Below are 27,414 nucleotides of genomic sequence, written 5' to 3'. Positions count from 1 at the left end.
CCGAAGTGGGGCTTTGATGTTGCTTCCTTTCTCTGAAGCTAAAATTCTTTTTGGGAGGTGGCACAGGGTGGTGGAGAAGGGGCAAGGTCTGAGGTCTGTTCCCTGTTCTACCACCTTTCAGCTGTGGGCCCTGAGGGAAATCACCTCACCTCTCTGTGCCTCAAGCTTCCTCATCTGCAAAATGGGGGGAACTGACTCCTAGACTTACTGTGAAAATTAAATTATGAAGTACTTACAACAGTGCCTGGCACACAGTAAATATTAGCTGGCATTATTTTTTACTTATTTAAGAGGGTATGAGCTATTTCTAAAAGGTTTTTTGAGGTACGTGATATAGACAGACAAATCACAGAAAATTTTTCCTTTGTCAAAAGAACCAGACCCCTCAAATTTGAGTCTTGGATGGAAACTCCATGAGGATATCATTACCATGTTCAAAGGAGGCCAAGGAAGAAAGGAGAAGGAAAAGAGGGAAAGAGAAATGGAGAGTCTGATAGGAAAAAGAATGGGTGACAGGAGGGCAGACATTGTAAAATACACTTGTGACAAACCAGACTGTGAAACTGACTACCATAAAATTAAGAACCATAATGATAGAACTTAGAAAACTCCCAGGGAAGGAGGAAAACAAAAACCAAGTGAATTTAAAAAGCCAGCGAACATGAGCAGGAGCAAGAACTCAGTGTAGGGACCGGCTGGGGTTGTCTGTGTCTCATGCAGAACTCCTCAAATTGCATCCCCCTATTTAACAGGGGAACTGGTTATTCAATCTGAATTTCCTAAATGAGAACCAGCTACCCCATCTGAATTGCCCAAATTCAATTAAGTCACCTGGCATGCTTCCTGTCAATACTCTCTCTCTCTCAGCTGGCTTCGTCTTTTAACTGTTCTGGCTTCTGATCATCAAGCTAGGGCAGCCACGCTGTCTATATAAGGCCAACAACAGAAGAACGCTCTTTTTCTAGTCCCTGTGGAATACCAAGGTTAGACTATATGGGGTCTAATGACCTCTCGTTAGGAAAATGTCAGGGTAACTCTCAAACCCCTTGCTTGCCCTACTGTTCCAAGAGGAAGGGCCCCATTTACAATGTGCTCTACTCCTTAATGGACTGTTCCGGAATTTAGAGGGAAGTAACTGGAATATGAGGCTGATTTTCAGTTAAGCATAGATGAAATGTGAGTTACAGGGGAAATTTACACATAATAGAAGAATATTGCAAACCTCAGCGGACTTAGCAACCCAGGGTGCTTATTAAACAGGCAGATTCCTGTTCTCCCACCGACCCCCATTCTGAATCATGATGTCTCTTATAGGATCAATTCTGTACTTTCAAGTACCCAGATTATTCTAATGATACACTTTGAGACATGACCTAGAAACATCACATATGAGAGAAACAACAGAAGGAATGTTATAAGAAGCTGCAAAGGAGTTAGCTAAAATTTTCAAGTCATTTCATAGAATTATAGTGGCTTGCCCCTTAAGTGCCTTCCCTACCAGACAAGATTTCTTTTTTTAAAAATAATACTTGAAATATTATTATTTTTAATTTGAGAGAGAGTGATCGCTTCTCAGCCTTTTGGCTAAGATCAAGTGTGAGAGAGAGTGAGTGGCGGAAAGGGGCAGAGGGAAAGAGAATCTTAAGCAGACTCCACACGTAGCACAGAGCCTGACGCAGGGCTTGATCTCATGACCTGTGGTCACGACTTGAGCTGAAATCAAGAGTCAGATGTTCAACCGACTGAGCCACTCAGGCTACCAGATGAAATTTCTTAAGGCCAGGGATTTTTGGTGCTGCACCTATAGCCAGCCACCTGAGCAGGACTTCAATTCAGAAGGGGGACCAAACTGCAGCCTGAGTACACTTGAATTCTTTCAATAGAAGTCAGGACCCAGTTCCATCTATGGCTGTCATAGGAGCTGAGCCAGGTATATGCCATCCTGCTCCAAGGTCACTCTGCCCATTTTTTTTTTCTTTTTGATTCTGCAAGGTCTTAGGGAGCAGAAAGAGATTACGTTTCAGCAATCTCTGCTTTGCGGTTCATCAGCGAGTCATCAGAAGAACAAAGTAGCAGCTTTGGTTCAGCAGGAGGAGTATCCCAAACTAAAGGGCAAGGCAAAGAGGGGGAACATGTGTTGACTGATGCCTTATCTCCCCAGCATTTCTCTCCCTGGTTTTTATTGCAACAGCCCCCATCTTCCTTTGTGCAGCCAGCCTTCTCTATGTGTCGGTTCCTGTGCTTGGGTGGGCAGAGCATGTGGCCCGGGGCTGAGCCACAGCTTCTCATTCCTCTGTCCCCAGCTGCACCCAACGGGAGGGGGGTGTGTTTGCAGAAATGCTGGAACAGAGACAAAGGCAGGTATTATTCTCCACTCAATCTGAGCCTAGAAGATGTGAGGTCTGGAGCTGTGGTGGTCCCCTTACCACAGTGAGGGGAGCACCTGTCTGCAAATGGAGGCAATGCAGAGAAAACTAGTGAGGGGGGGGGGGGGAGGGAGAGAGAGGGAGAGAGAGAGAGAGGGAGAGAGGAATTGGGGGTATGGTGGTTGCATCCTAGGGGTGCTTTTCAGATCCATGATACAGTCACTCTTTTTTTTTTTTTTAATAAGGTAAATTTGGGTTGGCTTTTCCTAAAACTTTGTAACTGAAAGATACCTAACCAATGTAGTAGGGCTTTTTAAATGAACTATCCAGGGGTGCTTGGGTGGCTCAGCTGGCTAAGCAACCGACTTTGGCTCAGGTCATGATCTCACGGTTCATGAATTTAAGCCCCGCGTTGGGCTCTGTGCTGACAGCTCTGAGCCTGCTTTGGATTCTGTGTCTCCCTCTCTCTCGGCCCCTCCCCCTCTCATGCTCTGTCTCTACCAAAAATAAATAAACATTAGAAAAGTTGTTGTTTTTTTTTTTTTTAATGAGCTGTCCAGCCTCACAAAGAACATACTACATTTGGATTCTTCATACACCATGCTGACACCGAGTCTTCCCATAGGCACATACATTCAGTTTCATCCTGTGACTCATACTCTCCTGTGGTCCTTTTCACATCTCTTCTTACGGTTAATTCTCATAATTTGCCCTCCCATGGTGCTAGCTGCTAGGTAGGTAAATACCATGATGTAGGGTAAACACAGTGATCCCCATATTATAGGTGGGAAAACTGAGGCTCAGAGAGGTGAATTGCTTGGGGTCGACTGATAAGTGCAGGTGTCACACCATGCACTTCCCAGTGGTGTGAATAAGGACAAGTCAACCCTGCTACTGTGAGGTCCTCCTCTCCCCTAGGTGGTACAAAGGCAGCTCTCCACCCACACCAGTAGCTGGAGGGAGAGGGCTCCCAGCACATTCACCAGCCAGAACACAGGCAGCCGGGCCCTTGTTTCGGTTCCTAGACCCTCGCGCATCTGCCCTGCGTGAACCCTTCTCTGCTGCTGCCTGGCTTCGACTCTTCCGCACATGCTGTGAGCACTGCCCTCCATGTCTGCACTGGTTTTGTTCTCCTCCACCAGTAAACACGTGGACGTTTTAGTGCAGGCTCTGAGGCAGAAGGACCTGGGTGCAAGCCGTGACTCTCATTTATCCTCCATATGACTATGGGTAAGTGACAACGTCTCCGAGGCTCAGTTTCCTCACCTACGAAACGGGGTTCATAATAAATCAGATCTCACGGAGCTCTTGCAAATTAATGAAATATGTTCAAAACGCTTAGCATGGGTCTCACGCTAGCAAATATCGGTGATAGAAGCTAACGTTTATGGCGCTGGGGGTCTGTCAGCACATCATTTAATGGTCACTAAGCAGTAGATAACGGTGCTCACCTGACTCCTACCCTTCTTCCAATGGCTGCTCCATCTTGCCTTCTGCCTAACCCGTAATCCCGACAACTCTAGTTCTCTCCCTGTACTCTGGATCCCACTGCATTTGACATCAGAACCACCCCCTGCCTTACCCCTGCCTTGCATCCAACCTTTGGGTCCCCCACGTGAGTCTCTCCCATATATTCAGGATGGCCCATCTCTTCCACCCAGACTCTGTGCTGTGCTGTTTCTGTTCATGCTAATCTCACCCTCTGTCCAGACAAGTGGGTGAGGCCATGAGTTTTAGGGTCAGGCTCTCCTGCTTTCAAGCACTAGCTCTTTGTTTTGTCACCTTAAAAAAGTGACAATCCCTGTCTTTGTTTCCTCATCTGTAAAATGGTGATGATAACACCTACCTCTCAGGATGATGGGAGCGCTCTCAGAGAAACTGCATGGAATGTGCTAGGCATAGTTGTTTCTCGTATGCACATAATATGCTCTACCCTTGTTAATCTCATTACAGCCTTAGTTGCACAGAACTTAGCTTGCTGCCTCTTAGGAGTTGGGGGCTGAATTGATTCTAACCCAGGGGCACTGCCTTCTCTGTGGTTAGCTGCACTGTCCCACATTCCCCTATGGCCACAAGGTGGCAGCCTATCCATTGTAGAGAAATCTTCCATTCCCAGAACAGGAAGAAGATGAAATGATTTCTTATGGAATATAGAGATGACTTTTCTTTTTCCTTTAATGGTGTTGGAGTGGGGGCAGGGGTGAACTCAGAATCCTCATAAGCTCTTGTTTCCATTGTCTGTGAGTTTTTTATCGGTACACAACAGCCCAAATAGGCACAGCTAAAGCAGATACAAAAGTCACCAGCACTTCAAGGCACTCTCTTTTGGCATCCTTTTGGGTTAGCACCCACCCCCCTTCCTCCATTAGCCATGCTCCACCAGAAAGCCTGTTGGGTTTAGAAATCCCCTCTAGGCTGGGCTTCCCCAACCCATATCTACCATAACACGTCAGGGAGGCTGATGTGGGGCACCTAAGTGAACCTGAGGTGACTGATTTTTGTCCAGAACTTTCCTGATTTAAAATGTTTTTTATGTTTATTTATTTTTGAGAGACAGAGATAGTGCAAGTGGGGAGGGGCAGAGAGAGAGAGGTACAGAGGGTCCGAAGCAGGCTCTGTGCTGACAGCAGAGATTCTGATGCAGGGCTCGAACTCATGAACCATGAGATCATGACCTGAGCTGAAATTGGATGGTTAACCGACCGAGCCACCCAGGTGCCCTAAGAACTTTCCTGGTTTTAAAGCTCAAAGTCCTGGGTCCTGGGAATTCCCTCAGTCCCTGGCAGACCGGGGTGGTTGGCCATTCTAGGACATTTCTCTGCCACATTGCTCTTCTCACTTGACCACGTGGTTTTCTTTTCCTTCACAGTGACATGGGCATACAATTTGCCAAAGCCCTAGAACTCTATAATTGTATATTTGGGAGGGATCATAGACAACATCCAGTTTTCCCAGCATGGGAAACACAGCTCTTTCCATGGGCTTCCCGTCCACTTGGAGCCACAGGATACAGAAGGAGGGGTGTCTGGCTTCCTGGCCACTCTCTCAGAATAACTTCTGGAAAACAGCAACCCAGAGCAGGATACACCCAGGGAGACTGAAAGATCTAACTTACAGCAAACTTCACACCACATGCTCAGGGACATTATTAATGCGTCCCTCAACTGGCACACATCATACAAGGGTAATAAGGGCTGGGATTTAAATTTACTGGATGGCACACCTACCCAGACCTCACTTTGGTATGGTGGGGTAGGTTGGAGGAGGATTAACTAGGAGATTCCCCCAAAGGCCAGCAGGGCACAAACTGAGCCGTGCAAGCCTTCCTGCATTTTGCTTCCAGAGCAAAGAATGTACTAGCTTTCTCCTATTATCTCTTTGGTACTTCCCCATCTCAGCTGTGCCAGCCGTCTGCCCTCCTTGTTCACTTCAGAAAGCAAAATTTTCTGGATATATTTTCATTAACCAATCTGGCTGTAGCCAACCTCTGCCCTCAATGTTATCAGACATTTATTTTCTCCACAGTCCCAGCCCTGGCACTACCAAATGGATTTGCTCAGAGACACACCCCTGAATTCAAGTTTTTTATTAGAAAGCTAAACTGAATGCAGGGAATCTTTGCAAAACAGGAGGGAAAGAATGCTTCTTTTCCAAAGTCATGAAAACCAGGTGAATCCATTAATAACTGAATACGGTAAGCATACATCTTCAAGAAGGGACTTTTTTTGTTTGTTAAAAATTCTCACAAAACAGAATTCTTACTAGTAACAAAACATTGAGAAATTGGTTTCTCAAAACAAACTCTGCAGGAAATAGGAGTATCTACATGCAGAAGGAACGAACCAAGTGATTCTTCCACAAAATAGGACTCAAACCCGGGTTCGGCTACTTGAAAGGTATCTACGAAGAACACAGTAAAGACTAGCAAATATCCTGTGGGATTTGCCACTCTTGTCTTGCTCCTCAGGGTTTGCAAGGAGAGCCCGACTGGGGGAAGGCCCAGGACAAGTCACAGCTAACCACTCTGCACCTAATATAATTCCAAAAGTTCTCTGTGGGAGAACAGCTGAACCCTAAAAGATTTAGGCAAATCTGAATTGTAACCAACACCCACAAGAATGGAAAAGGCAGACACACACTAATGTGAAACAGTGTGGGCAAAAGCCCTGGAAAAGGAAGCAGAGTCACTGCCCCCACAGCTCTACAGAAATGGGAGGGCAGGAGAGAGTGAGTTGAGAAACAGGTCATCAGCTTCGAGAGATCTGGGTTTTACTCCCTGGGCGGCCAGAAACTGGTGGTGGGATCCTGAACACATTATTCACCTGAGGTTCGATTTCTTTCTCCTTTAAAGTGATGGGGTCAGGCTGAGTGTCCTCGGAGGTTCCTTTTATTTCTAACAATTCTGCGAATAGGTATGTAGCTGGCACAAAATGGTTTAGAGGTTAAGCTGAGGAGACAAGAAAGTCCAGACCCATTCCATAAAAATTCCACAGCAGCCTCTCCTGCTATTTATTTGGGTTCAGAACAGGGTCTTGAGTTCCTTGTGCTCAGACCAAGTTGGCAGATCCTAAAGCAACTTTACCCAAAAGATGGGAAGGGGGTGAGCTCTGAGGACAGCCCAATGGAGGCAGGAGATCTCGGGATGTGTGTGTGGCGGGGGGATGTCCGTCTTCTGCCCTTGGTAACTGTACTGGCAGGTGGGTGGGGAATGGGGGTGGTGAGCTGGGGATAGGACAGGTTGAGAAAGTCCTACCCCAGCTTCCAAATGCTCAGGGAAAACCTCTGTTTTCATGCTACATGTTTTTTGTTTTGTTTTAAGTGATTCAAATCCTGTGAAGTCCTGTTAATTCTACTTCGCTTCCTTTTTTTCTTAAATTGTTTTAAATTTACTATTTTTTTTAATGTTTATTTATTTATTTTTTTTTTTGAGAGAGAGAGAGACAGAGCATGAGTTGGGGAGGGAGACACAGAATCCAAAGCAGGCTTCAGGCTCTGAGCTGTCAGCACAGAGCCCGATGCGGGGCTCCAATTCACAAACTGTGAGATCATGACCTGAGCTGAAGTCCAATGCTTAACTGACTGAGCCACTCAGGCGCCCCTCTTAAATTTTTTAAAGTTTATTTATTTATTTCGAAAGAAAGAGTGAGTGGGGGAGGGGAAGGGGTGGGGAGAGAATCCCAAGCAGGTTCCGCACCATCAGCACAGAGCCCAACTCAGGACTCGAACTCACAAACTGAGATTGTGACCTGAGCTGAAATCAAGAGTTCGTTGTTTAACTGACTGAGCCACACAGGTGCCCCTGCTTCACTTTCATAGCTAGGACTTTATCTTTCACTATATACCTTTCACCATCACCTCACAGCCTTAAAGAGTGTGATTTTTATTAAATTTGATGAGAATCAAAACACTGAAAACAATTTCATCCCTGTCCCAGCCAAGAGCTGTCAACAGCACAGCTCTCTAAGGAGACTCAAGGGGACCAGGGTGCGGGGCCCATGGGGAGATTGATGCTCTCGGGTGGATCAGTGCTTATGTCCCTCTCCTGACTACCGGTTCAGTTTGGGGAACAGAGGTTTTAGGGGAAAAAAGCAAGCACTTAAGTTCTCCTTGGTGAATACCATACCTGAGAGCTAGCTAGCATTAATAATGATACCTATCATTATTCATTGTGTGGTAAGTGCCAGGCCCTGTGCTAAGCACTTATCTTCATTACATCCTTTCATTCGTCCTGGCTGCCTTGTGAGATAGACATTACCATCTCATCTTCCAAAGGGGAAAATGAAGCTAGAGAGGTCAAGGAATTGATCCAAAATCACACAGGAAGCAATGACATTGCTGAGATCTTTTTTTTTTTTTTTTTTATCACAAAAGGGATGCCCTTATTAGATACTACATTAGGGTGCTGGCTTCCCAACAAGCATGGCTAAATTAGTGATATCTAACACTCACACAAGTGGCTACTATGTGTCAAGGGCTGAGCTGTGCATTCCACACAGACTCTCTCCTTTCAGCCTTCCAAAAAGCCTTAGAAAGCAGTTCTGTTCTTGTGTCCACACAAGAGGTGAGGAACTCGAGGCTGGGAGGGCTCAACAGGAGGAAGTGGTCAGTTGGGATCTGAAGTACTCCCAGGTTCCTGGTCTCACCAGCAAGTGCATGGCCTCACCCTGCCACCTGCCTGGCAGCCTGTGGGCCTGCAGCCCCCCTCTCAGGAAGGACACTGTGCCCTGGGTGTGGAGGAGGATCACAGGCATCATAAATCATGCTGTCCATCTTGGCTTTTTTTCCTCCAGCAGGACTGAGGGAATGCTGGCCTGGGAAAACCCAGTGCTATGGTGGTCTGTCCTGAGAGCCTGGAAGAGGCTTGCCATTCTCTCCTGGTTTTGCCTGGGACCCTGTGAAGATCCTTTTTAGTCTTTCTAGCAGGCAAATTGTTTTCAAGGGCCCGCCCCTGAAACCTGAGAGGAGAAAGCCCCTTTCTCAGAGTGGCCATCCCTGCTTTTCCTTTATGGGACAAAGCCAGCCCAGACTCCTGCCTGCCTCTTCCCCCCACACCCCCCATAGACACTGGTTTGCAATTCCTATCTGCCTCTGACCCAGGAGCCTGGGAGTGGGGGTGGGGACAGCTCTGTGCAGACGCTTTCAGGGACTGAGGGGCCCCCTGGTTGGCAGGCCCTCATTTTTTATTTAAAAGCAAAGCAAACAGCAATATAAAAGGGCCCATATAAGAACTCAGTGTGCAAGTAGGACCTGCCTCAGGCAAATTTTTCTAATTTTCCTGAAAACGTGCGTTTTACGTTTTGGCCCAAAGCCATTGCATTTGCCTCTGGACTCACCCCCCCCCCCCCCTTCCCCTCTCCTGGGCCACCATTCAGTGGTTGAAAAGTTGCCCCTTACAGAAAAGACAGTGACCCTCTGCATTTTCTTCACTTTGTGGAGACTGCTGAAGATTTTTCACGTTCGCTCACTCTCTGGCTAGAGTGCGTGGAAGTTTCTCACAGACAGTGCAAGGCAACCCCATGAGTTAGGAGCAGGGGGGCTTGATGACACATACAAGGACCTTCAACTACACCCAGAAGATTATGAGGCTTCAGAATCCTGTAGAACTCTACTGAAGTTTACTTTCACTTTATGCCAGGGCTAATTCGCCTAGATTTGTCAATGGTTTTTATTTATTTATTTTCTATGGATATAATTATAGCTTGAATCCTGTGAAGAGAACCTCGAAATCAGCCAGTGGTCTTCAAGCTGTTTTTAAAAGCAGAGGAACCTTCTGTCAGTGAAGCAGCATCCAGAACCATGACATAAAAGACAGATGAAAGCAGAAGTTCTGGAGGAGGAAGGCCTGGAGCCTTGCCCGCTGGGCTTCCCAAGTTCCCTCCCCTTTCCTCCAGACTTTCTGTCTCAGTCTGAGACACAGTCCATGGAACCTCAAGGTTCTGAAGGATACAGTTTGAGAAACACTGCTCTCTATGCGTGAATACTCCTCAGAACATATTTTCTAGTAGGTGCCTCCCAGGATTGCTGAACACAAGGAACTGCGGTCTCCTATGCCAGTGTCAATAGCATTTCCGTTTCGTGGGGGTTGATACAGTGCCCTCCTTGTACTCGAAAGTGCCAATGGGTATTAGCAAAGGCCCTTTACATGTGGAATAATGACCACCAGAGCTTGGCGTGAGCTTCAAAGAGTTCCCTTTGTTGGAAAGGGTGACAGGGTGCAGGATTTACCCTCGAGCCTCTCAAGGAGGGTCAGCCTCTGGGACTTCAGTAGGTGGGTGTTTGGAGGCCAGGAAACCCACGCAGTTCTGTCAGGCCCCAAATGAAAACGGCCCTTATGTACTCTAAGCCTCAGGTCTGACATTTTGAGATTTATCTTGCTTCTCAAACTGAAAATACACATTTCCCCTCCATCTCCAAAGGGGCTGAGGAAACTTGAGATGTCAGTCAAGTGCAAGAATGGCCGGGTCCTTAGGAAGTTTCTGACAAGCGGCTGTGACAGAGCAGGACTCGGGGCTCTGTGCTCTGGCCCAGGCTCCTGGGGTTGGTGAAAAAGCTGTGATATGTTAGCCTTCACTTATATATGCCCTGTGCATGGTGTTCTACCTGCGAGATGCTGCCCTTGCTTTCTCAGGGACCTTTCCTGTAATCCTTCTGAAGCAGGCAGGACAGATGGTAGCCCATTATACAGATATCAAGGCTGAGGCAGTGTGAGCGGAAGGTCAAAGAATCCCCCAGGTGGGCACTCTCCCTCTATTAGCTCATCTTGCCCTCAGGCCCTGCTCTGTTTTAGTCCTCCAACTGTTCTCTATTTTAAGTGACTACATGCTTCTCCAAGATTCATGGAAAGGGTTTTGTTTGCTCATATGCTTTTTAAGTAATCAGGAAAAAATATCCTGAATCAGTGATGAAAGGCAGAAAATGAGAATAAGAAAAAGTGACCACTGGCATGGGAAGCCATCACCTCGCTCCTGGGCAGTGCCCACCTTCTCTGCTGCATCCTGCCTTTTCCCCATTCTAGGAGAGCCCTTGGAGTCCTCTTGATGCCATATTATAAATAAAACAAAAGCAAAACATAACATTTGCAAAATGTAGGGTTCTAGCGGCAGCTGACTGAGGGCTTCTAGAATCAGCTAGGATTGTACGGCATCTGGGGATGTGGACGAGCAATCAGAGACTGGGGTTCTTGTTTTGACTTTGCCCCTAAAAGGCTCACTGTGTAGCCTTGAGAGAAGATGAAGGAGAAGAAAATGACTTTACCAGGAAGACACCCTTGTCCAACAGGCACTGGAGTGGGAGGCTGTGTGGGATCCTTGGAAGGCTCCAGAGCCCCATGGAATAAAGAACAAGCAGGGCAAGGGGGTCCTTTGGTGCTGGGCAGGGTGTGATGGTCAGCTGCTGTGGCTGGTTAAGACTCTCTCTCAGGGCTTTCTGGCACACACAGACAATCAAAAGTCATCTTCTGGGTTTGTACAGAAAAACAGCCCCAACTTTTACATGGTCCTTGACCTTTATTTTCCACACGTTCTCACCTGAGATTTGTTCACACTCCAACAATGGTGACAGGCACATCCCAGAATTCAGTTATCTGTCCATCTTGGTGTCCTCCCATGCCCAACAAAATTATTTATCTATATGTCCACATAAATCCCACCTTGGCCTCCAAGATTAACAGTCCTTCTGTCCCGTGGTCAAAATGGGGATGAAGAGAATAATAATAGTAAGTGCTATTAAGATCCACCATGCATCAGGCTTCCTACTTTGCACAAGTTGTCTTATTTAATGCTTATAAGAAGTCTACAAAGTTAGGAGCTATCATTACCCCCATTTATACAGAGGGGAACAGAGGCCAGAACAATCTGGTATCCTGACTCAAATTACACAGTTGGTAGGGGTTAGAGGCAAGATTCAATCCAATCTCACTTAAGAGCCCATCTCCTGTGTATCCCCCTCAACTACAGCGTGGATGCTATGCCTCAGGATATTCACGATGCAACCAAGCAAACCGACACCGTGTGAGAGCACATAGGGCTTTCTTTCACACACAGCAGAAAAAGGTTCATGAGTGAGCTGTTCAGGGCTGGGCTACAAATGGGGGCATGTAGACAGAGCAAGGAAAAAAGTAGCTACTTTGATCATCCAACAGGATGGACACTCAAAGTCACTGACTCTGCTATCAAATTAATTATACAATTTAAAAATATACTCCCCCCATTCTTAACTGTGATACCTTACTCATTGTTTGCACAGCTAACACTAAATACTAAAGCTAATACTAAACTTAGTTTGTCTTCCTTGGGTACTCAATGACAAAGTGATGAAAGAAAATTATTGGAATTGTGTTAGGGGATGAAGAAGAAGGAGAAGGAGAAGGAGAAGGAGAAGGAGAAGGAGAAGGAGAAGAAGAAGAAGAAGAAGAAGAAGAAGAAGAAGAAGGAGGAGGAGGAGGAGGAGGAGGAGGAGGAGAAGAAGAAGAAGAAGAAGAAGAAAACCTTGGCTAATCTACTGTCAGAAAATTAGGAATCATCAGTGTCAAGAAGTCTCTTCCCCCGAGAGCGCCCACTTGACACATTTGCAAAATAGATTATTCTCATTAGTCAGATGGAAATGGTTCCAATGGATTGGGAACTTGTGGTCTCCAATGGAGGCTTCCTTTGCTACCTCTACTTCCTGCCCCCTTTTGTGGCATAATTGCTTGCATGGCAAACCAGCATCAAGCTGGCACCTGTCAACTCTGCACATAGCCCAACTCCCAGATAGCAAAGCCAAAACACACTGGACATCTGATCCTGCATTCTTGTACACAGCTTGAGAACTATGCTTGATTTCCCAGAGAAAGACTGCGATTGAATCCAATTCCCTCAGCATTGTCCTTTCTGGCTACTGCTGACCAACCACGAGCACTGCACCCCTCCCCGCTCCCCAACCCTCACACTCTCAAACGTTCAACTGGTGACTGCCAAGATCATTAGCAGACACAAAAGTACTCAGCACAGTGCCAGGCACAGAGCAGGCATGGCACAAAGCTCACCAAAGCTCAGCATGGCTGGGGGCAGCTGGGAGAGTGGGTGTCACTAGACTTCTGTTCTGGGGAAGCTCTTCCCTGCAAGAGAGGCCATTGCCCTTTCAGATGGAGGAGCAAATACAGAGGTCCTGGGTCTGCAAGCAGAGCCCTTCCAGAACTGTCCTCCTCCCTAGGCTGAAGTCAACATGGGGACATCTGAGCTGCAAATATCCTTTCCCATTTCACACCACAGGGACACAAAATGCCATTTTAAGTGGATGAAAGATGGGAAGAGGGAGGCCTGGAGCTAAAGTTTCATTTTTAACAGACACAATAAAGTATTCTCTCATAGGTACTTATACCCCCAAATTTATGCAAGAGAAATAATCTGTGACTTCTAGGCTTGCTTAGTTATACCTGGGGCTTCAGCTACAATGTCAAACCCCTTCACAATGCTACTGTTTGGTTTCTCTTTTATTTTTAATTAAAATTGTTTTTTCAGTGTTTATCTATTTTACCTTGAGAGACAGAGACAGACAGAGAGAGAGAGAGAGAGAGAGAGAGAGAGAGAGAGAGTGAGTCAGGGAGGGATAGAGACAGGGAGAGAGAGAATCCCAAGCAGGCTCTACACTATCAATGCAGAGCCCGACATGGGGCTCGAGCCCATGAAACTGTGAAATTATGACCTGAGCCAAGATCCAGAGTCAGACATTCCACCCACTGGGCCACCCAGGTGCCCCCACTGTTTGGTTTCTTAAAGACAGTGAATTCAAAACCCCGTAAGAAACTCTGTCCACTCTGACCCTAAACAATGTTTGGCTTGTGGGAATTGACCTGATGAAAGTTATTACAGCAGGTTCTTAAATGGTGAAGTCACTCTGGGCTGGTCAGTGATTTGGCTTGAGGCTAGTCCATCCAGTACCCAGGCAGGGTGGTAGGAAGTAGGACTCTTGACAGTAAGGGGTCCCAGCCACCTATGCTTTTATGGCCTCCACCAGGACGCAGTATGAGACTAAGGCCTGCCTCGTGAAGGGCACCCTGAGCTGGGGAGGAGCTGATGAAGAGTAGAATCTGGCTCATGGTCTGACCAGGTTTCAGAACCTTTAAGCTACTATAGGACTATCAGGTGACTGCTGTGTCAATAGGTCATCCTTACAGCTGTGAGGCAAGGTAACAGCAAGCCCCTCCCAGGAAATCATGGCGGGAAGGAGGGACTGATTGCCTCATCGGCAAAGATTCCTCAGTGTCTTTGCTGTCCTCTATTTCTATCCTAGTGAGACTTAGCTTTCTGCCCCATACATGAGGGGATTGGACAATGCCAGCCCCATCCCAAAGAGTGACATCTGCATGCCCCAGGACATAGGGCCTGAAAGCTAGTCCCCTGAGAGTTCACATCGCCATCTGGCAAAAGCTGTGCTCGGTGCCCCTGGTGTGCTACTCCTCAAGAGTGGGGAGGCTTGGAGAGGGACACCTTTCCGCCGAGAACCATGGTTGAATCTGTGAGTGACATCGTTTTAGGATCAAATCTGAGTTCTGCTGGTTTTCTTACCCCTTCTCTCCTTTTAGAAGGATAGAATGAAATGATTTTTCTGCACCTCCTGGAAACAGTTGGCATCGAGTCCCACTGGGGAAGGATGGGACTGAAGGGAGAGTGGCATCAAAAAAAGATGGGAAGTGGCTTCTTTCCCAAAAACTAGAAAGGAATTAGAGAAGGAAAGATGCACCGGGCCCAAAGATTTGGGAGAGCCTTCACTCCTTGCTGTGCCCCAGGGAGGGGGGAAGACCCCAGGAATCACACCTCTTGGCCCATCTGGAAGCCAAAATTGCCAAAAATTCCCTTTCCCAGCAAAACTCAGAAAAATTAGAGCTGCTATGCTCCAAGGGCCCTCAGTGGTCCAGCGCAACAGTGGGGGAGCAGCGCTAGCCATCTGTGGTGTCCCAGCACATGCAAACTCCTAACTGTACTGGGTGGGATGCTGGAAGACAGAACGGGGGAGATACAGATAGTGACTGACATGGAATTTCCAACTTAAAGGTCTCAATGGTCAAAATCAGGTTTGTGGGAATGGTATTTCTTGCACATCTGAGTTTTTCCTGGGCACTTCACACCCACTTATAACCCTTGTTTGGCCTTGTCTTTGGTGTCTATTGAATGACCAGGGGCTCTGTTCTTCACATAATCACTTTTCCCTGAATTTGGGACCAATTTCCAATCTCTCTCTCCCTCTTTACTGTTCACATTCAAAACCAGGTGGAAGCTCTCAGTAATAAATTCTAGGAATCACCTGGGACATAGGGATGGTTCCTGGTTTCACAGTTACAAGAAGGAAAGTCATCCAGATTGTCTCTAGAATAAAATGTCACTGGAAAATGTATCTTAAGAATAAAATACTCTGTCATGGCTTAAAGTGACACATCCCTTCATCCCTTCCTTGATGCATTTTAGCTTTAGAAAGTACAACAAATTCTAAAATGCCTTCAAACGGATCTGTCTTCTATGCAAGATCGTAGACATCTTAGTTAATCATTCAAATAAGCTTACTTTCCTGGTTCTAATGTTTTACACCAAAATTTGATACCACCTCATGTACTAGTGGACTCTGAAGCTTGAAGCTAAGAAACAGCCACTGGACAGTACGAGGTTGGGTATACAGCATGGTTCCCACAGTGGGGTCGCTGGACCAGCATCCTCAGCACCAGCTGGAAACCTGTTAGAAATGCAGATTCTTGGGCTCCACTCCAGACCTACGGAATCAGAAACTCTGTGAGGCAGGGGCCAGCAACCTTGCTTTAATGAGTCCTTTGGGGGATGCTGGGTAAACTTCCGAGTATAAGAACCTCTGGTGAGGGGGTTCGAGACACTGAGCTCTGGAGTCAGACAGACCTGGTTTGAATCCAGACCTTCAGGCACCAGGCTGTTCACCAGGCACCAGGCTGTGCTGCTGGTTATACTGCTCTCAGCCTGGTTCTCTGATCTGGTCAACATACTAATTCCTATCTCATAGGGTTGTCAGATCAAGTGAGTGTGGGTATTTGAGAGTACTCTGTGAAAACTAATCACAACCCCCAACCCTTCCAAATTTGAGACTAATGTGAATCAACCAGATAGAGAACGTTGGCTTTACTGTTCCTAAAGGTCTTCAGATAAAAGATGTGACTCGGGTGTGTGGCCACCACTGACCACTTGACTTCTTAGTTGCCTCCTAGAACTTTGGACAACGTGTCTGGCAGCGGGGTTGGAGGGTGGAATATGCAGAGGCGCCATGTTTAACATGAATCACAGGCTCCCACTGACAAACCCCAAGAGGATAGATACATCCACAGGCCTCACAAAGGCAGTCCTGGCCCCACACTAAGGGCAGGCCGGGCCCTACAGTGACAGGTGCAGAGCTGGTGCCCATCTGCGTGCTGGCAGATCTATACAAAAAGGAGCCTCCTGGCTCAAATGGTGCTCTTAACCTCAAAGATTTTGTAGCTTAGGGCTTGTATTAGGGATAAGTGAGTGAAGGAGAAGAGAAGACAGCCTGAAGGACCTTCATAGTTTTTCCTCTTGGGGCCTGGATGCTTCTGCCCCTCTACGGAAATAGGAGAAGTGGAGGTAAAGCATTTCCCATGATTTACAAAAATCAGTGCTCAATAAATGCCGTGACTGTTACTAAGAAGTTATACAGTATTTCCAGATTGCTATGTGGAGAAAAAAGGTAACACTGAATGCTTCCTGTCAGGCAGGTATAGCAACAGTAAACACGTGAAGAATTGAATATGGGCCAGGTGTGTATTAATCAATGTATTACATCATTAATTCTTATGCCTCTGTGGGGTAGGTGTAATATTATTCACTTCAGTTCTACACATGAGGAAATTGAGCCACAAGATGCTCAGCCAGTAGCCAAGGTGTTACATAGTCAGTAAGTAGGGGTCCAAGTTCAAGACTAGGTGGTCATCCTACAGGGCCTGTGTCCCTAGCCACTGTGCTGTGCTGGCTGGAGGGACACTGGGAATTCTGAAACATGCGTGCCTTGCCTTAAAAAAATTAGTTAAGAACACAGCATTGTGACCCTTTCCAGAACTGGAAAGTTCTTTCAGCTACATTAATCCTGAAATCTACAATTCAGAATTACACAAAGAGAAACACAATAAAGAAATCACAGAAAATGCTCAACAATCTAAAAACACCAGTGACAATAAAAAACGTTTAGGTAAGAATGAATAACAGAGACTTTATGGTATTAGAAGTCAAAGCATGAGATGAATTATATAATACAGAGTTGAACATTAGTGGCCTGGTTCAACCTCACTAAAGAATGGTCAGAAATTACCTTTATACAAACATAGTCACCAAAAGAAAGACACACACTTGCCAGTTAAAAAAACCCTCTAAGAATTCAGTAAACATCTGATTAATATTAATCTACTGTTCAATAATAACAGTCATGAGAAACAATTTTTTAAGTCAGTCTTTATTTTATCCTAGATGCTCATTATTGGAGGCTTTAGTTCCGTGACACCTCTCTTGAGTAACTTTTCCTGCTAATCCGTCTTTTGTTTCTGAAACCTTTTTTAGTGGACTTTACACAGAGCAGGGTGCCCGAGTCTACTGTCATCTTATTTATCAGTAAACTTGTGATACGTCAGAGGAACATTAAAAATCCGATTCAATTGAAAAAGTGTTTTTCTGCACATACACAGTACTTTTCACATTTCAAATCACTTTCACGTTTATCCAAATGCTTTGTCAGTCAACACTTTTTAGAAGGTTCTCATATCTAGCACCTCCTTCATCGTTAGTGTTTTGAACCTGTATCTTCTCTGTCTAATCCTGAGAAAACAAAAAGTTCTCAAACTACCCCCATGTATCATTTGCAGCCACTCCCCCTACTAAATCACTTCAAATTAACCTTCTGCTTGGAATGAAGGGGGAGGCCCTCTACCTTTTGAGTTTGGCTTTAACGATAAAAAACATGTAGATAAAAATGCAAGATGACTGCAAGAGGTACATGACCATTCACTGCTCATGTCTCTATGTTTTTCCTCCTCAAGTGTTTACAATGGAGCATTTCAACTTGTTATAAGTAGGAATGACTGAGTGAAATAGACTGGAAACAGACCAATTTCATCTTTCTGTCAGCGTCTCATGACAGGCCAAAGATAAACCTCATAAACTGTGAAAAATGAACAAATCTTGGTTTTGATAACCTAAGCTGGGACGAGGACCAAGGAGTTAATATCTCTGGAACCCAGGAGTTTATCTCACTTGTTTTTCAATGATTAATCCCAAACTTATCCTGTTTCGTCAACAAGCTCAACAAGCCAAAAGGGAAGGTTTAGACTCCTGGCTGTGGCTCCTCTCCATGTCTAGGCTTACTGGTGCCAAAGAGAGGAATTAACCAAAAGTCTCCCCCTTTTTTTTTCTGACATGCAAAATCGCCAGGCAGCGATATTCCAGAGAAGGAAAACACTGGTGGGAACCACAGATTTCTAGGGGGTGGGATGGCTCAAGAGAAAAACAAGAAGCACAGGTTATGGAGGTAATTACATGGCAAAAGCAACAGGGCAGAAATAAAGATGGACTTTCAGGAGTTGGGGAGGACAGTGAAAAGAATGGTCTGGCTGAAGAAGAGTTTCCAGAGCAGGAAATAGTGGGGCTAACATCAGATAGAAGGCTGGATTTGCGAACCCAGTTAGAGGATATGGGACGTAATGTAGTGGCCACAGGGAGCCATCGTGTGTTCTGGAAGAGCACAGCCTTCTGTTCTGAATGTATATTAGAATGCAGGGTGGCGTGCAGGCAGCTGGTAGGAGAAACTAAAATCGGGGTCTAACTGAGAAACATCTCCACAACTGGGACAAGAGGTTGTTAGGGCTAGAATCTTCCATGTTTTTCTTCTTGGATCAAAGTATTTCCCAATTCACCAAAAATGAATTTTACTATGGAGGTACAGAACTTGTACCACTATTTACTTATTTTATCCCTATCCGTGAATAACTTGACTATTGGGTTTACTTAACATAATCTGTTATATCTGTAAAATCATAAATGTGACATATTAGTTTTTTTAACCCACATGAAAACAAGTACACAGATAGTAAAATAAATTTTTCTGACATGTACTTAACATCATCTCAGACTATCAGTGAAAGTTGCCTTAGTTCATAGGTTCTTAAGCTTGCTGGGGTCACAGACTGCTCTTCTTGCCCACTAAAATCTAGATTCTTTTCCCAGAAAACTGAGTGTATGTCTATGTGTACATACGATTCTGTATGCCCTTTCAAGTCACTGTCCCTTGTGTTAAAACCCTGTGACTTATCTGGAGCTTGCAAAACGTGAACCTTACCCTCTCAGCAGGCCAGGTCACTTGATAAATCGTCCCAAAGCTCACTGTGGCTTTGGGGAAGCCTTTTCAAGAGACTGCAACTCCTCTGAGGAAGTCAGACTCCTCTCAGCTTCTAGAATGTTCTGAGGTGAAACCCATTCCTAATGGCTCCCCAGACACCCTTGCTCTTTTCAGAAACTCCCACTGAACAACTGTCACAGGAAACTCTTTCTATGGTATTGGTTGGCATGGGCCAGAGTGGGTGAGGGCATGCACATAGCCCCTTCAGGGCAGAACATGGATGTGGCCTGACTGGCCCCAGGGAAGTGAGCTGTGCAGTCTTGTCCATTCTTCCAGCCTGTTGCTGAGAGAGGCGTTTGGTCTCACCCATGGCCTATGATTGCTCTGTCAAATCAATTCAAGAGACTATAAAGATATAAGAGCTGAACAGCACCAGCAGGGGACTTTTTTTTTTTTTAAGGCTCCCTGCCAGATAAAACAAGAATAAATATGAAATGGCTTCATATTCCAAGCATGAACTAATGTTGGGGTTGTGGCTGATACGTAAAGAACAGCTAAACAGGCTTTGACACCGTGACTCTGGAGAGGGCAACGTTCTCACTGGAAGTGGGGGTGTGGGGATTTATCGGGGCTGTTGGGGAGTGAGCTGTCTGGAAGAGGTTCCTCCCTCATAAAAAACCCAGGCCCCTACTGACCGATTCTCACATTAGGAAAACATTGGTAAATCATCAGCATAATCCAAGAATTATTCCCTTTCTCTGCTCTGAGCAGAGGGGCCCTTCTCTTCTTATCTGTTTCTAATTTTCTTCATGGGTGCTGTTCCTAGTCCATTAATTGAAAGGATTTTTGGCTAGAAGCCCATTATCCGCCTGGGGAAAAAAAAACCCCACAAAATTGGAGGGGCTGATACTCTGCGCGTCAAAGGGAAATAAAAGTGGATGGGAATAGTTCCTTTGGAATCCCTGTTGGGTTAGGTTTGGAGCCCTGAGGCACAGGTAGGGAGAGACGGCTGCCTGGACATCTTCCCCTAGCCAGGGAGTATGGTAAATCACTAGCTTTCACAATGTCCTCCAGAGAAAATAAGATCATTACAAGACTTTTAAGATCAACCATAATAGACTCCCTACAATTTGTTTTTCTTCTGCTGCTTTTACTAACCCTTCTGGGCCTTCCTCCAATGCTGAGTCTGACATCGCTCAGCAAGACAGGGAGGCAAGAAAAGGGGCTCTGGGGTTGGTCAACTGCCTTGAGTTAAAGTACTGCCTCTACACCTTCCTAACTCTGTGGTTTTGGATATGGGGGTTAACCTACTCTGAGCTCCGGTTACTGTGAAATAGAAACTGAGTAACTGCACTATAGAATAGCTATGAAAAGTCAGTGAGATGATACATGTGAAATGTGTCAGAGGGTTCCTGGCACATGGCAGGCTCTCAATTAATGGTAGGTATCATCATCATCACCAACACCATCACAATCTTCCCTGATGACCTGTTGAGCAAGAACAGAGGCATTAAGTTCAACTCAACTCAAGGCCATTTAGAATGGATTTGCAAATGGCACTTGTGATAGTACCAGTACTTACATCCCTACTGTCATTTTTCAGCTGGACAAACAAGAAACAGGAAACAAAACAAATGCAGCTGCAGCTATAACATTCATTCATTCATTCATTTATCCAATCAGTCATTCATTTAATAAATATTTATTGACCCACTATGTTCTAGACACTTTTCTAGATTGGCAGATACAGCTATAAGCAGGGAAGACACGATCTTTGTCCTTCTGGAGAGCACAATCATCTCTGCTGTGGGGGTGGGGGAGGGGTAAGGTGGGGCTGAAACACAGTCTTAGCAGACAGTGCAAGATGCCTTAAAGGCCATCTGAAATTATTACTTAAGGCTCATGCTGCAAACAAATGGCAGGGTACAGAAATCATCAGGGCCACAGGAACTTAGGGGCTATATTTTCTCCAAATGCCCACAGAAAATCCAATAGGTATTTGCTGACACATCTCCTCAGTACCAGGCACTGTGCTGGACCCAGGGATGCCATGGGATTAGGGTGTATAATCTAAGTGAAGGGGAAGAGAAGATAGATAAGAAAACAATCATTTTAGCAAATGGCAATGCCTGATCCCCAAAGCATCTGCTACATCACTGTATTTCAGGGATTTATACCAAACTATCCACCATCTTTTGAAGCAGGGTATAAGCTAAACCTTAAACCAACTTTGCATGCCCTAATCATTTATTTCACTTACACAATACTCTTAAAAAGAAGGAAAGCAAAGATTACCTTCCCTACCTAAGAGATGAGACAACAGTTAGACAGCTAGTAGTAGATGGGGATTGTATTCTACTATCCATATGGTTGGTTCCCCTGTCCCTTAACAGCATGATTCCCCACAGGATCCATTAGGAATCTGCCCCTCCCCTCCTCCTCTCTTCACTAGCTCCTAACCTCCCACATTAGCACATAAGTTGTGGTCTGGGACTAAGAGGGTCTTGTTTTTTAAACAGTTAAATCTTTCATTGCAGACCAATTAAAATTTAAAGACTCTGTCTCCCACCCCTCTCCCCCCTGCTCGCACACTTTCTCTCTCTCTCTCTCTCTCTCTCTCTCTCTCTCTCTCTCTCTCACACACACACACACACACACACACACACACACACACACACACTCCCACCTCCCACTTCTCTGAGCACAAAAAGCCAATGACAGCCTGGTGTTTACTATTAGAAACAGGATCTGAAAACCCAATGAGAGAAACCTAGCCCTACACCTCTACTTGTTTTCTTTCCTGCGCAAAGTTTCATAGATAAGAGATTGCTCTACCAGCAACCATGAGTGCCACCCACCCAAGCCAACTAGAGAACAAAGCCAACCCTCTTGGCCTTCTCAGCTGTCACACCCTGGCAAAGGATGAGGAGGCAGCATGGTGCCCAGGCAGTGGCCTGGGTACTGGGGGAGTCACAGAACTCCTGTCATACAGCTCTGCTCATTTATTCCCCAGCAGTCACCTGCACACCTGCAGGCCTCAGAATGTGGATGTTCCACTATTCTATCATCCTGGCTCCCTGGCAAATTCAGGGGACCTGCCCTGACCATCAAGGCAAAGTATTTTTGCCCAGCCAAAGTATTATATGTACTCTTTGACTCAGAAATAATAGACTTTAACATGAGATTAAGGTAGAGAGGGCCTGGGAGTCTCTACATAGGGGTGTAAATGTGTTTACATTACACCTGTGCATGTGTGTGTGTACTTAAAAGTGTATATTTTGGGGTGCACAGTCTATGTGTGTTTGCCTACATACACTGCAGTCTGCCGGCTTGACTGAATACCTATCCACTGGCTTTGCTACAATTTTAACTCTCCCGGCTTTCTTAAAGTAGAAAGAACTTCTCAATAGCTTTTCTTCCTAAGATTTATCAGAGCTTAAGATGGTCTCTTCCCAATGCAGTTATACTGTACATATACCAGTACATGCCCCCACTTTGCCTTTAGAGATCTTGGGTTTTCCATGAATTCTCTAGCTAGAACACTCAGAGACAATGATATCATCTCTGGGTGTTAATCTGGATGCTAATCTTCCCCACTAAACTCCCTTCTTCTCTGTTGCCTTAATGGGGTACCGAACAGTGACCGCTGCAAAGCAGCCAGTCTGCCAGGAGATTCTGGGGCTTCATGGAGCCCAGTCTGCAGAGAACTGCCACTTGCTTTCAGTATTCCCAGGTGAAAGAGGTCATTCTGCTGCCATGTTGGGCATATGCCCCCAGCTCTGTTTCCTGGCGAAGTGATGATAACTCTTCTTTTTTAAGTTAGTTAGTTAGTTAGTTTGTTTGTTTAGAGAGAGACATGTGGGGGAGGGGCAGAGAGAAGGAGAGACAGAATCCCAATCAGGCTTTGCACCATCAGCACAGAGCTGATGCAGGGCTCGAACCCACGAACCATGAGATCATGACCTGAGCTGAGATACAGAGTCTGACGCTTAACCGATTGTGCCATGGAGGTGCCCCAAAGTGATGATAACTTTATCTTTCTCCAGGGTGAAGTCGGCACAAGAAAAGATAGAGATTAAGAAGCAAAAAAGATTAATTGTGATGGAAAGAAATCATCTCTGGCAGGATGTGAGGTAGAAAAACTCTGGGTCTCATGGAGAAGAAGGTCTCTAGACTCTTATGAAACAAGGCAAATGATTTCTGTGGTGACTCATCTTTGGGTCAGACATCATCTGTGGCAACAGAGCTGTGAGGTTGTGAGGGGGAGCATGCAGAGCATGGCACCTGCTTTCCTCAGCCATGCAGAGGAGTACAGAGCCTTGAAGGAAAGACCACAGTCACAGCTAGAGGTGGCATTTGGCAGGAGCCACAGGAACCCATAGAGTTTGTGGTCCTGGCCAGGTCCACCTTTTACCGAGGAAGAGGGGCTCCCAACCCAACTGCTGACTTCCCTTGCAGTCTGAACAAACCACTTGAACTTGCCATCCCTTTTTTCAAAAGGGAAATCTTCCAGGTCTTATTTTGCCTCAAAGATAAATTATTCCAAAAGCACTAATAGCAAACATTCACCATGCCCTAATTATCTGTCAAATACTACAGCAAGCACTTTCACACGTTTTTGCACATGACCCTCATACCACCTCATGGTGAAGGTCCGTATGTGCTATTATTTGCATTTTACCAATGTGGAAACTGAGGTTCAGAGATGAGCTAACTTGTTTGAGGTCACACTGCTGGTAAGTGGGTGAGCTGGGATTGGAGCGAAGGCAGCTTGATTTTTCTGCACCCAAAGTCACATTTCAGCATGAGCAAAAATTACTGCTCATTTTAGAAGAATCCAGGAAATGTAAATCAGGAGAGAGGGGTTGCCTTGGAACACAAAGCAAAAGGACCTCAGAAGGTATCAAAGCAGAAAATCGTCTTCCTCCTCTTGAAACTTCCATTCTACAGCATGTACTCCCCTCCAACTTTGGAAACCCACAGCCTGCTAATTCACTTTCCAGATCCCATGTAGCTGTGTCTCTGGGCGATCATAACTTGATGGAGTCAGCTGACAAGGTCTGCAAGACTCTTGGAAAGGTATCATTAATTCAAAATGATGCCAAGTGTCACCTGGGGAGTCCATTTGCAAACACTCTCCTCCTTTCTTGCCAAAGAGCAAGCGTTCCTGTAGCTACCAGCTCCTTTCCACATCACCTTTCTGTGCCAGGCTCCTCCAGCCTGTTGGGGCTGATGCTCCTCCTCCAGCTGTCTATGCTGATGAAGAACAAACCAACAGTAACCCACAGAGGTAATACTGGGTCTGCTGTTGTCATCAAAAGCAGCCAGCTTTCCCGAAAGTTGCTTAGCATCTGATAGTGTGCATCCCAACATCCCACAAAGTAGCTCTAAGCCAGTAAACAAGTTCAACCTACATTGAGCACTCACTTTGGATCAGATAGCGTACATGATAAAGTACAGTGCCTGTCCCTCCCCCAAATTATAAATGTACTGCAGGAAAAGACTACTGGAGAAATGCTACAACATAAGGGTAATTAAATACATGCTAAATGAGTGAGTACCATTTAAATTATGGCTGGAACACATTTTGAACCATTAATTTGTATCTATTTTTCATCTATTTTTCTCCTTTCCTGTCTTCTCTCCTCAAGCAAGTAGCCAATCAGCCTTGCCTTCATTGCCTCAGAGATGGTCCATTGCAGAGAGAAAGAAGAAGTTACTGGCAAGGCTCCCTGGCTTTGGTATTCCAAAAGCTGATGTCCAGAGTTGAACCAATATGGTTTGTGGAGAACAAAGGGGCAAAAGAAGAACTGGATGGAGGAAGAGGCAAAGTGAACTGGAGAAACTCAAAGTAGAGATTTCTCCCAGAACAGAAAAAAATACCCCGGGGCTAGGGGCAGAATGAGAGCATGAGACACCAAGAGAGACACAGACAGAGAGACAGAGAGACCGAGGCTTAGACTGCTGGGTGCTTAGGCAAAGAGGACTCAACCTCATGATTCTTATCTCAATAAGACTTCCACAAGGCAGTGGCTATGTTGTATGTCTAGGCAAATACAGGCAAATTGTTTTTCTGCAAAAATAATTCTCAGGTCTCCAGTGTGCCCACAGAGAGCAGCCAGTTCCAGTGTTGCCATATGGAGGAGGTAAGGGGAAACACGGAGGTAACTTGTTTGGTTTCTGCCTCACTTTGACACTGTACAAATCCCTAGAACAATGGCCCAGACAGGGTGGAACCCAAGCAATTCTACCACAATTTCCTGGTGGCCTGGACGGATGGGGTGAAGTTGCCAGAAACAATCTAGGATGCCCTGCCCTGGGTGTCCTGTGTTTTTATTCACTAAGTCTGGCAACCCTACATTGGGCTTGAAGTAGAAACTAAGATGACAAAAATGATGTGGACAAAAATTCTTATCTGAGTTTGCAGAACTGAAATGGTGCACTGTGATTTATACTCATTCACATATAACACCTTTTATTTTTAGAGCACATTATAGTTTATAAGGTTCCTTCACATATACTGTATCATTTGACCTTCCCAATAACCTGGGGAGATGAGAAATGTGGGTCTGATTTTCCCAGAAAAAGATAACAGGGATCAGGAAAGCTAAGTCTGCCGAAGACTTGCTAAGTCCACATGGGCCAAGGCTATAACCCAAACTGGCTTTCAGCTCCCATGATGCTCTGCTCTGGGACCCTGCACTGCCCCCCGAGTCCCAGCCTGGCCCAGGCTCCAGCATTCCAGACATGCAGCACTCCATTCAGTTCCAAAATGCCTCTCACGGGCTTTTGTGAAGCATGAAGTTTCAGAGGTGTCCGATTCCAGATGATCTCTCTCTGGTTTGCAGAAGGGCCAGAGCTAGAAAATGGTTTTACTTGGTGAGGTGTCCATAGTGGAGTCTCTGTCATCTGTGGGTTCCAGGATGACAAGACTTGTAACAGGTCTAGGTACTAATCCTTTGGGCTCATCATATTCCAGGTCAGGTGACAACTGCCTACAAATAAGATGGCTTGATTCCCCTGGGACTCAGCAAGGATGGTGTGGATGGGGATTTCTGGGGAAGAAAGTTGAGCAGAGCAGGAGGCCTGACTTCGGGATGCTTTGCAGAGCCCGAGAGCAGCCGGAGGAATGCTCTGTCCAGCAGCTCAAGACAGCTGCTGCCTGGGGGGAGGGGCCACTCTGTCAGAGCGCAGGGTTTTACACATCCTAAAATCTTTACTTATGGATGTCAGGTCAAAGGGAAGGGAAAAAAACTCAACCAGACTTGAAAAGTTACCTGGTTCTGCTGTCGGCAAATGGGCCACAGCTGTTTTTGCCATTACAAAAGCTGGTGCTTTTTTTTTTTTTTTTTTTTAAAGTATGTTGTAGGAAATAAAGAATATGATCCTGGGGAAGCCCCATGTATACCACTGCCCACTTTGATTAAAATTTCATTTTTCATTCTATACGGAGGATTTCAATGGCAGGAAAATGTTTTTCTTTGCTTTGCTTTTTTTTTCTTTAAGTGCTAGAAGACAGGAACCCGTTTTATTGCCATTTTTTATTATTTATACTTTGATATGTTATACATATTATTTATTGCCCACTAAATAGTTAATACCAACAATGATAACTCCTCCTTGTTGGTGGAAGTCACTTCTGGGGTGTGAGAAAGGGCATCTTACAGATTGGGGAATGAGACACGGGTTCTGACGATCACCACAGTATTCATTACCAACGACTATTTTGTAACATTTCCAAAGCACAATGACACGAAGCTCTGCAGACCTGTGATGACTGTATCTGAGAATTTCTTTCAAACATCTCATCCACTGGCTTGGAGCAAGTCCTCTAAGGAGCCAGCTCCAAGGAGCTGGGGCCATTCTCGTGCCAGCGTCAGGACTCCTGGTCCATGTATCTGGCAGGAGTGATGCACTCAGAGTATGGTGCCTGTTCTGACCAGTCCGGTTCACCTGATCCGATGAAAGGTCAGCAGGACTAAGCTCTGCGCCAGGATTCCAAGGATTCCAAGTTCCCTTCCTCCGCCCCAGGCCAGTGACTTGTAAACGTGGAGGCTCTGCTAAGCACTGGGATTTTATTAAGGGCCTTGTTAAAATTTACTAGAGTCAAATAAAGAAAAGATCCAGCCTTGGAAATCATTCTCCACCCATGTCTCTCCTTCTCCCTGCTTCCCACCCCCACCCCTGATCCTACTTATTCATCCATTAAGCAACT

The 27,414-nt window shown here is 45.7% G+C and overlaps 1 protein-coding gene across 1 annotated transcript in view; it reads right to left on the bottom strand.

The window, feature by feature from the left end:
• The window catches only part of SLIT3 (slit guidance ligand 3), a 598,696-nt gene that overhangs the window by 290,684 nt on the left and 280,598 nt on the right, over positions 1 to 27,414 (bottom strand). The gene's annotated exons all lie outside the window — the stretch shown is intronic.

This window comes from Felis catus, chromosome A1 (genome assembly GCF_018350175.1).
Source record: "Felis catus isolate Fca126 chromosome A1, F.catus_Fca126_mat1.0, whole genome shotgun sequence".
NCBI classification, from domain to species: domain Eukaryota; kingdom Metazoa; phylum Chordata; class Mammalia; order Carnivora; family Felidae; genus Felis; species Felis catus.
The sequence above is the reverse complement of the archived record's forward strand: the minus strand, read 5'-3'. Positions and strand labels throughout refer to the sequence as shown.